Here is a 10,049-nt window from a genome sequence, read left to right on the forward strand (position 1 = left end):
CTAGTCACTGTACTAAATTACAGTTCTTCAGAAGTATAAGATACTTTCCTGGTGGTGAATTTATCTAAAGCTGAGAAAATCCTAATAGCCTTTAGGATGTTGTCAGAGGTTGTTTTCTATCGCTAAATGGCAGCCGGGGCCTCTTCTTAGCTCTGTAACTGATACACAGTCTGATTCACAATATGGCTCCCACCATGGTCTGTGCTGTAATTTCCCTGCCTATAAAATGTGTTACTTGCACGGATCTCCCTACTGAGTTCCAGGGATGTGGTTATATCAGTGATGGCCAGATACAAATTATTAGAACAATGCAAGTCTTTCTTAAAATGCAATTATCTATAGTTCTCTTGTCCAGGCTGCCTTCCTCAGAGTATCACATGGTTGGATTTTAACTGCTGGTTCTATGGGTGCTTCAAATGACTCCCAGAATTTCTGGATCTCCAGCTTAACCAGGTACCCTTATATGTAAATGATTACTCTGGCTTCCCTCCGAGCGATATTTCAATATCATAGCCTGTACTGGCTCCAAGAGTAGCAAGCAGACAATGCAGATGCCATCCACTCTTCCTTTTGTCCCATTGCTAGTGGCTCTTTAAGAAACTGGAGCTGAGGTGACAGAGGGGATGACTTCCATGGGTCTCCACTCTTTCTCTGGGTTGCTCCCTGCGATTCCTTCCATCAGTGGTACCTTTTCCACCTGAACGTCTGCAGATTTTCCTCCCACAACTTCCAGAGGAACCTCTCGACAACTCTCGGTGGCAGGGGCCGCTCTGCTTTTAGTGATTTCTCAGATTAGTAGTCTACTCTCAGAGTCAGCTTCTCCCCGCTGCAAGAATCAATGACCCTGACTCCCGGCGTCTTCCTGCAGCTCTGAACAGTGGCAACTGTTTAACCCTGTAATGTTTACTGCTCTTGGCTCCTGAACCGTAACCATGCTCACTGCCTGTGCAGGGTCTCCAGCATCTCTTGCTCCCTTCTTGGCAATTTGTAGCCAAATCCTTAAGCAGCTGGGTAACTCAGCACCACTCTTGGTCATAGGTCATATCTGCAGGTTATTACAAAAAGGTCCTTCTGGAGCTCTTGAAATGGCTTTGATGGATACATTGTCTCAAAGTAGTCCTTCCAAGTTATTCTTTAAAATCATTCTAGAGGGGCGCCTGGGTGGCTCGGATGGTTAAGCGTCTGCCTTCGGCTCGGGTCATGATCCCGGAGTCCTGGGATCGAGTCCCGCATCGGGCTCCCTGCTCGGCAGGGAGTCTGCTTCTCCCTCTGCCTCTCTCTCTCTCTCTCTCATGAATAAATAAATAAAATCTTTAAAAAAAAAAAATAAAATCATTCTAGAGGGCGCCTGGGTGGTTCAGTTGGTTAAGCGACTGCCTTCGGCTCAGGTCATGATCCTGGAGTCCTGGGATCGAGTCCCGCATCGGGCTCCCTGCTCCGCGGGGAGTCTGCTTCTCCTTCTGACCCTCCTCCCTCTCATGCTCTCTGTCTCTCATTCTCTCTCTCTCTCAAATAAATAAAATCTTAAAAAAAAAATTTAATTTCTAGAGATAGGGAGAACAAAGTTTTCAACACTTGCTACATAGTCCCTCTTTTGATTTTTCCTTTCTGTAATGTGTATTAGTGCCCTAATTTGCTCAGAGCAAGTTTTTGTAACCATTAATATTTCTTCAAAAGGCAGAGTCCTTACAACTTCTAAGCAGTGCCCCAATTCTATAGAGAGGGCATGTGGAAACTGTCTCTTCAAAAGCTTCACAGACCACGTGGTAATAACACACAGCGTGGCTTGGGAATAATTCTGGGCACCCCACAGTACACGACCCAGAAGACAGTATAGCATGTAGCTATGAGCACAAGATCGGACATTAGAATCACCTGTGCTAAAATCATGCCTTTTCACTTACTGATCATGTCACTCTAGACAAGTGATTTTTCTCTTCCAAGGTCCCAGTAACTTCATCTGTAAAATAAAGATGATAATACCTATTTTATATGGGTATGATTGCCTGACCCATAGTAAGCAGTCCATAAATTTTAATGTAAGTTTTCCCGTACTCTTAGATGTACAGAGAAAATAGAATTTTTCTTTTTCTAAAATTGTTCTGATCTCCCTTATGAGCCAAAAAAAAAAGAACCTAATGAACCAACCTGGTACCTTCAGTCCATTGCAATTTAGACAGCCACTTTAGATAAAGCTTGGCCTCCTTAGATAAAAATAATCGGTCTCTCAGATTTCCATTCCCCTTTCCCTACAGCCCTCCAGGATGGTATCAGATACATGAAGGTAGGTGAAATGAACTGTGTCCTCATCCCAGTAAGGAAGAAAGTGTCCAGAGATCCATGTGATTTCCTTGTACTTTTCTCTGGTCTCCATGGTGATGACTTTCTGTCCCTGCTGGCATCACATCTCAGGTCCAGGTATCAACCGGTATTTTATTTGGTTTCATTATTTCCCCGTGGGACAGTACAAATGACTCAGCCTTCTCTTGGAATTTACTGGTATTTGAACATTTCCCTGCCACCCTCCAAATTACCTGTACTTAAACCTGGGGAAGGGATACCAGGACCTGAATGGCGTCCTCCTCTCTCTTATCTACCAAGATCAGAAAGGACACACTTCTCCGGTATTCTCTCTAGATCGCATCTTCTTCCTTCAGAGTTTCTGTTTTAGGACTAAAATTTAACAGTGGATTGAATGTCGATATAAAAGCGAGATTTACTTATTGATAAGGGAGCCCAAATTTGGAGGTATTTCAAAATACTATACCTGTTTCACTCTCCTCTATTAAACTTTGTACCCTTTTTCCATTTCCTACATTAGGATTCCAAGAATGTGGTTGTTAGGTCTCTGAATAGATCTGTATCTCTGATTATTCCTGGATTCTCCAAATTTGACCAGGGGATCCTGGATATCCAGGAGCAAGTCCTGTCCCTGCTGTGGGAGACCCTACACCTTAGGATCTCGGTACCCCTCCCAGTACTGGGACCATTCCTCTTCCAGCTGCACAATTGCAGAATCTGAAAGAAATCTGTGGGTTGGGTGTCAGCAATAAAAGAAGTGAGTGACATCTCTGCCTGAAGGCGAAGGAACTGTAATCTGACTCTTAGCTCCTGCCAGGCTTCCCTTTCCTTTTCAGTTTCTGGATGAGAGAGAAGTTGCTGAACTGAGATGATTATCTCAAGACCATATGGTTCTGGCCTTAGTTTCAGAAAGCTATGGGTTTTCTTTTTGGCATTTTTGGCTTGGCTAAGAAGTCTTGTTACATTTTTACTAGTCTTGGTTTTATTTCCCAAGTTTTTACTGGTAGAATTTGGTTTCCCTCTCTTGAGTCAAAGAAGGGGGCTTAACGATAATTTTCATTGCCCATCTTTTCTTCTTTTAGCTAACTATCTTATCTCTACCTGAGCATTACAATTTTTAGCAGAGCTACTTCTTGATCTCAGGATGACTAATTCCAAAGTGCAGATACATAACAGCAAATATATGTATATTTGAAAGAACAATACTGACAGATGCAATCTTCAGTACTGAGTTTCTCTTCCCTACTCACTCTTGTTGGTTTTTTCCCGATGTTCAAATACATTCATGGGATCAGAAGTTGAACACTGTTGTTTAGTACTTGGAAGAAAGAGCATCTTACTTGTCTTTTTAGTGAAAATTCATTCATCTCTGGAATGGAATTTTGAGAGCTACCTGCTACAGGAATACCCCCTTTAGCTCATTTGCAAAAGTCCAACGAGCTCCCTGCCAGAGAAGTTTAACAGAGGTCCTAAAAATTGTAATTAGTAGATACGATGGAGGAGTCAACTTTCATTCCCAGAATATGCCTAATAAAGCCACCAAAAATGATACAGTAGCTTTTTCTCCTCAGTTCTTGATATTTGGGCAGGAATGCAATGGATCTCCCTTTGGTTGGATGAAGGAGATGAAGTATAGAAGAACTTCTTTATTGTGCAATTAACCTTTGGCAACATAGTGACATTTAGACCAAATTAGTGAGAAGGCCACCTGATATCCATGACCTCACTTATTCTCCATTTGGGGACCCAATAAAGTATGGCTCTCTCAGCCAAAAGTACCATGGTATATGGAACAACTCTTGGAAGATGGAGTATAGGAGATAGATCCAATTTTCTCCCCAATCCCCACCAGCATTTCTAGGGGTAGTTTGTTGGTCAGATGAAACATGTGGATGAGAGTGAATGTACTTTCCAGGAATATAAAAATGCCAGATAATACCTTGACATATTAAACTATATGCTTACCCTGTCAACTGTCTATTTGGAGCTATCCACAGTGATCCAAGGACAAGTATAAACCAAAATAACTAATAAGTAAAATTTAAAATAAAAGAAAAAAAGGAAAAAATAGTCTATCCAAGTTTTTCTTTCTTTAAAAACAGACTTTTTTATTTTCATTTCAGCAGTTACAGTTCCCTGGGGGAAGAAGTCTCCTTAGCTATTTCTTTACTAAGATATGGATCTCTCATTTACTGCCTGTATGTCACCTGGGGTGGTCTATCTATAGGAGAGTTACCTGGGTCCTGGATATTGTCAGGCCCAGGATACTTTTAGGTCACCTCAATATCAGTGGACATAAGTAGCCCTAATACCCAGTGGGCTGTTATATCTTGCACCATCTGACTGACAGAGAAACCAGCTTCCTTCACATAGAGGATGATTTTTCTTATAGACAAGCAAGACTAGTTGCCTGAAATAATGTCCCAATGCATTACTTCAGAGAAGAATTCAAAGTACTTCAATGATGAATTCTCAAATATTCATGTTTTTAAAAAAATAATGTTCAATATAAGTAAGTGATAATGGAAATATGGCCAAACAATTAGCAACAAATAACTATGAAGGCCAATTGTTAATATTACTACTATTTGATGTTATAATAAAAGATAGTTGTTTTGATATTTTAAAGATCCAGATGCCAAAAATGTCAGTTTTCCCCGCTATTCTCCCTCCAAAGAATATAGGATGTTGATGTATTGATATTGGATAAGAAAAATGTTGTATCTATGAACAGAGATCTTGACTTTTTCAGGCCCATGCATATTAGACCAAAAGAAGATTTTTTTAATGGAAACAAATCTATTTAGTTCAGTTGGTAAGAGATGCAAAGGAATCAGTGTGGAGATCATGTGATTCCAAGCTCCTATGGTTTGGAAAATATTTCAATCAGAAGCAGCTAAGGAACATACATAAGAGTTAAAATGCACCTATAGCCTGGTTGTGGGGGAGAACGTAAGCAAACTGAAATCCATCTTCTATGGATGGCTCTGTACAAAAACAAACGCGTAGTAACACCAAGTCAGCATGCTGGCCTCTCAGTGCAGGCTGGAAGGCAGCCAGGGCCCAGCCTGCTGAGAGAGAAAATTGAAAGGAAAAAATAAAGCAGGTGTACAAGGTGAAGTCCGGTCGTGGATATGGAAACTCTTCTGGGCAAGCGAGGGGAAGAAAAGGTCAGGTTTTGCTTGTGTGGCGCCTTCAGAGCTGGACCTACTGCTGGGGTATCCTAGTTTCACAAAAGACCTGGTCCTTTTTATGAGGAAAAATTCCCATCTATACAAGTGAATGCAGAGTGTGAGCACTGAGGTGTGCTGTTAGGAAGAGGCATTCTCTAGCAGCCACTGTTTTGTTTTTCGCAGTGTCCATGGTAGGATATTTTGATTTCAAAGTCTATTTACTGACCTCTGGGTGAGGATCAATGACTGTCCAAAATTAATAGAGTCAGGGGAAGGTACAGGAAGAAATGGGCATCCTAGCAGAAAGTTTTTCTGGATGACAGTGCAAAAGAGATACTGTCTCCTGGCCATAGGCTCCAGTACCCAAGTTGATTGTTGGTCAATGGGCTCCTGGTTGAAGAACACAGAAGTCTATTTTGATCTGAAGACTCTCTTTACCAACTCATGATGACCTCTCTCTTTGATAATTCCAACTTGACAGTTCATTCAACTGATGATTTTTGAGTCCTACTGTGTGCCACAAACCTCGTTAGTATTTCTCAGCCCTTAGCATATGTTATATAGTTATTTGTCATTTTTCTGACCATGTCCCATCAAGGGCTACCGAACTACAAAGCACGCGGTGACACCACTTGTGTTGTGTTCTATATAAATGACCTTTCTTGGAGTTGTGTTATGGAGAGTTTTTATTATTTTAACCGAGAGGACTGTAAATTTCTTTAGGGCAGAATCAATCTGTGTTGCTTCTTGAAGTTATCTCTAAGGTTTAATAAAAGATACTGCATGGAGTAGTTGTTCAGTTAATGGAAGCATATTAATACGACAATGATGTTTGTGCTAACTTTATCTCCTCCAAGGAAAGACTCATTTCCAATATATTCATAGTTGCCCAAGTTGCTTGGTCCCTGAAAATTCAGTAGTAAATGCTCTTTTATGACCATCTTATTCTTATTCCTCAGCTTGAGAATGTGAGCAATTACCATATTTGGGAGGGATTTCACTGACATATCTACTATTTTCAAGGAAAAGAATTGAGTTTAAATCAAACACAGGTAAATGATGTAGCCATAGACTCCCATTGTTTATTTTAGCCAGAGACAAGAAACATCTTTGCTTTTGCCCAACTACTCAAATTGTTTTCATTTCATAAGTAAAATAGAAGCATTAACTTCTTTTTTTATTGTGTTATGTTAATCACCATACATTATTACATCATTAGTTTTTGATGTAATGTTCCATGATTCATTGTTTGCATATAACACCCAGTGCTCCATGCAGAACGTGCCCTCTTTAATACCCATCACCAGGCTAACCCATCCTCCCCTCTAGAACCCTCAGTTTGTTTTTCAGAGTCCATAGTCTCTCAGGTTTGTCTCCCCCTCTGATTCCCCCCCCATTCTTCCCCTCCTGCTATCTTCTTCTTCTCTTTTTTTTTTTTAACATACAATGTATTATTTGAGAAGCATTAACTTCTTGTTCATCATGTACATGATTACAGTTCTTTCTTTTTATTTTAAAGATTTATTTATTTATTTTAGAGAGAGAGAGCACGCAGGGGACAGAGGGAGAGAGAGAAGCCTAAGCAGACTCCCCGCTCAGCGGGGAGGTTGACTCATTGGGGAGTGGGGCTGAATGGGGTTGGTGGTGAAGGGCCCTAGATGCAGGGCTCCATGTGGGGCTTGGTCCCAGGACCCTGAGATCGTGACCTGAGCTGAAATCCAGAGTCGGACGCTCAACTGACTGAGCCACCCAGGCACACCAGATTACAGTTCTTCCTTTATGCTGTATTACCATCAAGATTGCTAAAACTCACTCAGGGCTCTGAACTAACCTGTGCCCCATTGTTTACCAAGATCACTTGGAAATAAGTTAGCTCTTTTTTTTTTTTTTTAAGATTTTATTTATTTATCTGAGAGAGAGAGAATGAGAGAGAGCACATGAGAGGGGGGAGGGTCAGAGGGAGAAGCAGGCTCCCTGCTGAGCAGGGAGCCCGATGCGGGACTCGATCCCAGGACTCCAGGATCATGACCTGAGCCGAAGGCAGTTGCTTAACCAACTGAGCCACCCAGGCGCCCAAGTTAGCTCTTTTTGTCCCAGGTTCTAAACTAATTTTTTATTCCATTATGGTGTTTTCGTTTTTCTCATATATATAAGACAGTTTCACAACTCATTTTTGGAAACTAAATATAGTATTCACAGATTAAACTTTATGATTTATTTAATTCTAGAGATAAATTTGAACTAGTATAATTGGAAACTGCAAATATAAACAAATGCAAGCAAAAAAGAAATCAGTGAAAGACCCAGTTTGCAAATACATATTGCTCAGCAAAGTGTTAGGTCTAAGACTGGGACATAGAAGAAGTTAAACCACAGCTCTTGTGCTCAAAGAACATATAATCTGAAGGTTGATGGAAATAATTATAAATAGTTGAAAACAATATGCTCATATAAAGGCTGTATTTTGCATTTAAGATTGTTTTAAGTATGTTAGAAGATCAATGGAGAATGGATTGAAACTTAAACTGGGGCTTGAAAAAATAGGTTGGAATTGAATTTTCCAAGATCTATAACTAGGTACCAGCCTCATTCTCCATCATTATTGGAATAACCAAATATTTAATAAGCATTCACATCTGACCAACCCAGAGCCTACACATGTGCGCTGGATGGAAATGTTTTCGCTTAGGCCTCAAATTCAATGCCACTTCTTCCACCTCAGCTTCTCTTCACTCCACTGTAGATTAAGTCTCCATTATAGTTCTTCATTACCCCTGCATCCTTCTTCTGTTGTACTTATCAAATCGGTAATCAAATACTTACTTGGGTAATTACATTTTCATGTTTGTGTCCTTGATAAAAATGAAGGTCCCCAAAGGGTAAGGATCAGGTATATCTAGTTCATTATCTCATATAGTGCCTAGCACATAGGGAGTACTTGGTGTCTAATATTCATGAATGAATAAATGAATGAATGAATGAATCAATCAATCAAGAATTATAGACACTGAGGGAGCAAAGATGAATACAGCTTGGTATTAATCTTGAAGAACACACAATGTAACAAAGAAGAGCAGGTGCCCATAAAGCAGTTAAGATTTTTATGACCAGCTTTTCTAGAAAAGTTTTATAATAAAGAATATTCAATGCAGAGAAGATTTATAGTGTGCCTAACTTGTGAAGATCACTTTGTCCCACAATGTATAATTCAAGCTACCTAATATAAGCCTGAATGGGTACACTAGAAGATCTACTCGCAGGATTTTAAAGAATTACGAGACAAATGCCTTGAGAGAGTAAATGCATTTGAAGCACAGTACCTTTAAAATAAATTACAACCCGAAATGGTACTCTAGGGAGAGTGGAGAGATTCAAAATGCTCTTTGTTCTTTGATTTTCCCCCCTCATTCATATGTAATTATTCTTCTCTTTTGTCTTTGGAATTATTGCTTTATGTTTCACATTTCATCGTGTTTATTATATGACAAGATGAATAACTGTCACACAAAATTAACCAGTAATTATATGCATTTACTATTTTATGAAGTAAAAGAGATGTCAATTAACAGGTTTTAGAACTCTGTAGATTTTATTTTTAGACATATTTTTACTAATATTAATCACTATAGGTAAGTCATCACACTATTCAGTTACGGTGGTTACAATTGTATTGGATGAGAGAAATGATATGTCAGAAGTGCATATATGTGTATATAAATATAAAACAGCAAATATACAAGGTGTCCTTTGTGAATGCTGAAGAGGAATACAACTAACTCAAGCAAGGGTAAACATTTTAATACAAAATGAATTAGGAAAATTGGTGTTTGCTCTTATTTAAAAGAAATATAAAGGCCGTCGCATACTGATGAGTGATGTTGATGAGGGGGGAGGCTGTGTACGTTGTTGGGGGGAGCACAGGAGAAATCTGTATCTTCTTTGAAAGATAGGGGGAGAGAGAGAGAGAGAGCACAAGCAGGGGGAGGGGCAGAGGGAGATGGAGAAGCAGACTCCCTGCTGAGCAGGGAACCCGATGCGGGGCTCGATCCCAGGACCCTAGGATCATGACCTGAGCTGAAGGCAGCCGCTTAACGACTGAGCCACCCAGGCATCCCAAAAAATAAGGTCTTAAAAAAAAAGAAAGCTAAGAAGCTGACTGAAATATTATCCATGATTGTAAAAAGAAATAAAGATTTGCTCAAGAAAGATAATCATACTGGAGAATTTCAATTCACAAAATACTTGATTATTTCTACTACATCATAAAGGAAGTGTCCTTGCCTATGGATGAGCTTGATGGTGGGGCCAGTATTGCTGGTATGGGAAATGGAGCTCAATCATTTAACGTTCCCATGTAAGTCTATGTCTGGGCTTTAAGGTCTGAATTAAAGAACAGACTCTTTGTTTGTTTGTTTAGGTGCAAGTAAATGTCTTTCCTCTCTTAGTTCAAATGTATGGGTATATGTAATGTAATATATAACATCATACATTGTTGAATCACTTAAGGATACATTCAACAATAAATTAAATAATATCTAACAATGGCTTTAAAAAGGTTAAATTAATTTTTTTTTA

The sequence above is a fragment of the Leptonychotes weddellii genome, chromosome 7 (assembly GCF_054177405.1).
Source record: "Leptonychotes weddellii isolate Sample4059 chromosome 7, ASM5417740v2, whole genome shotgun sequence".
NCBI classification, from domain to species: Eukaryota; Metazoa; Chordata; class Mammalia; order Carnivora; family Phocidae; genus Leptonychotes; species Leptonychotes weddellii.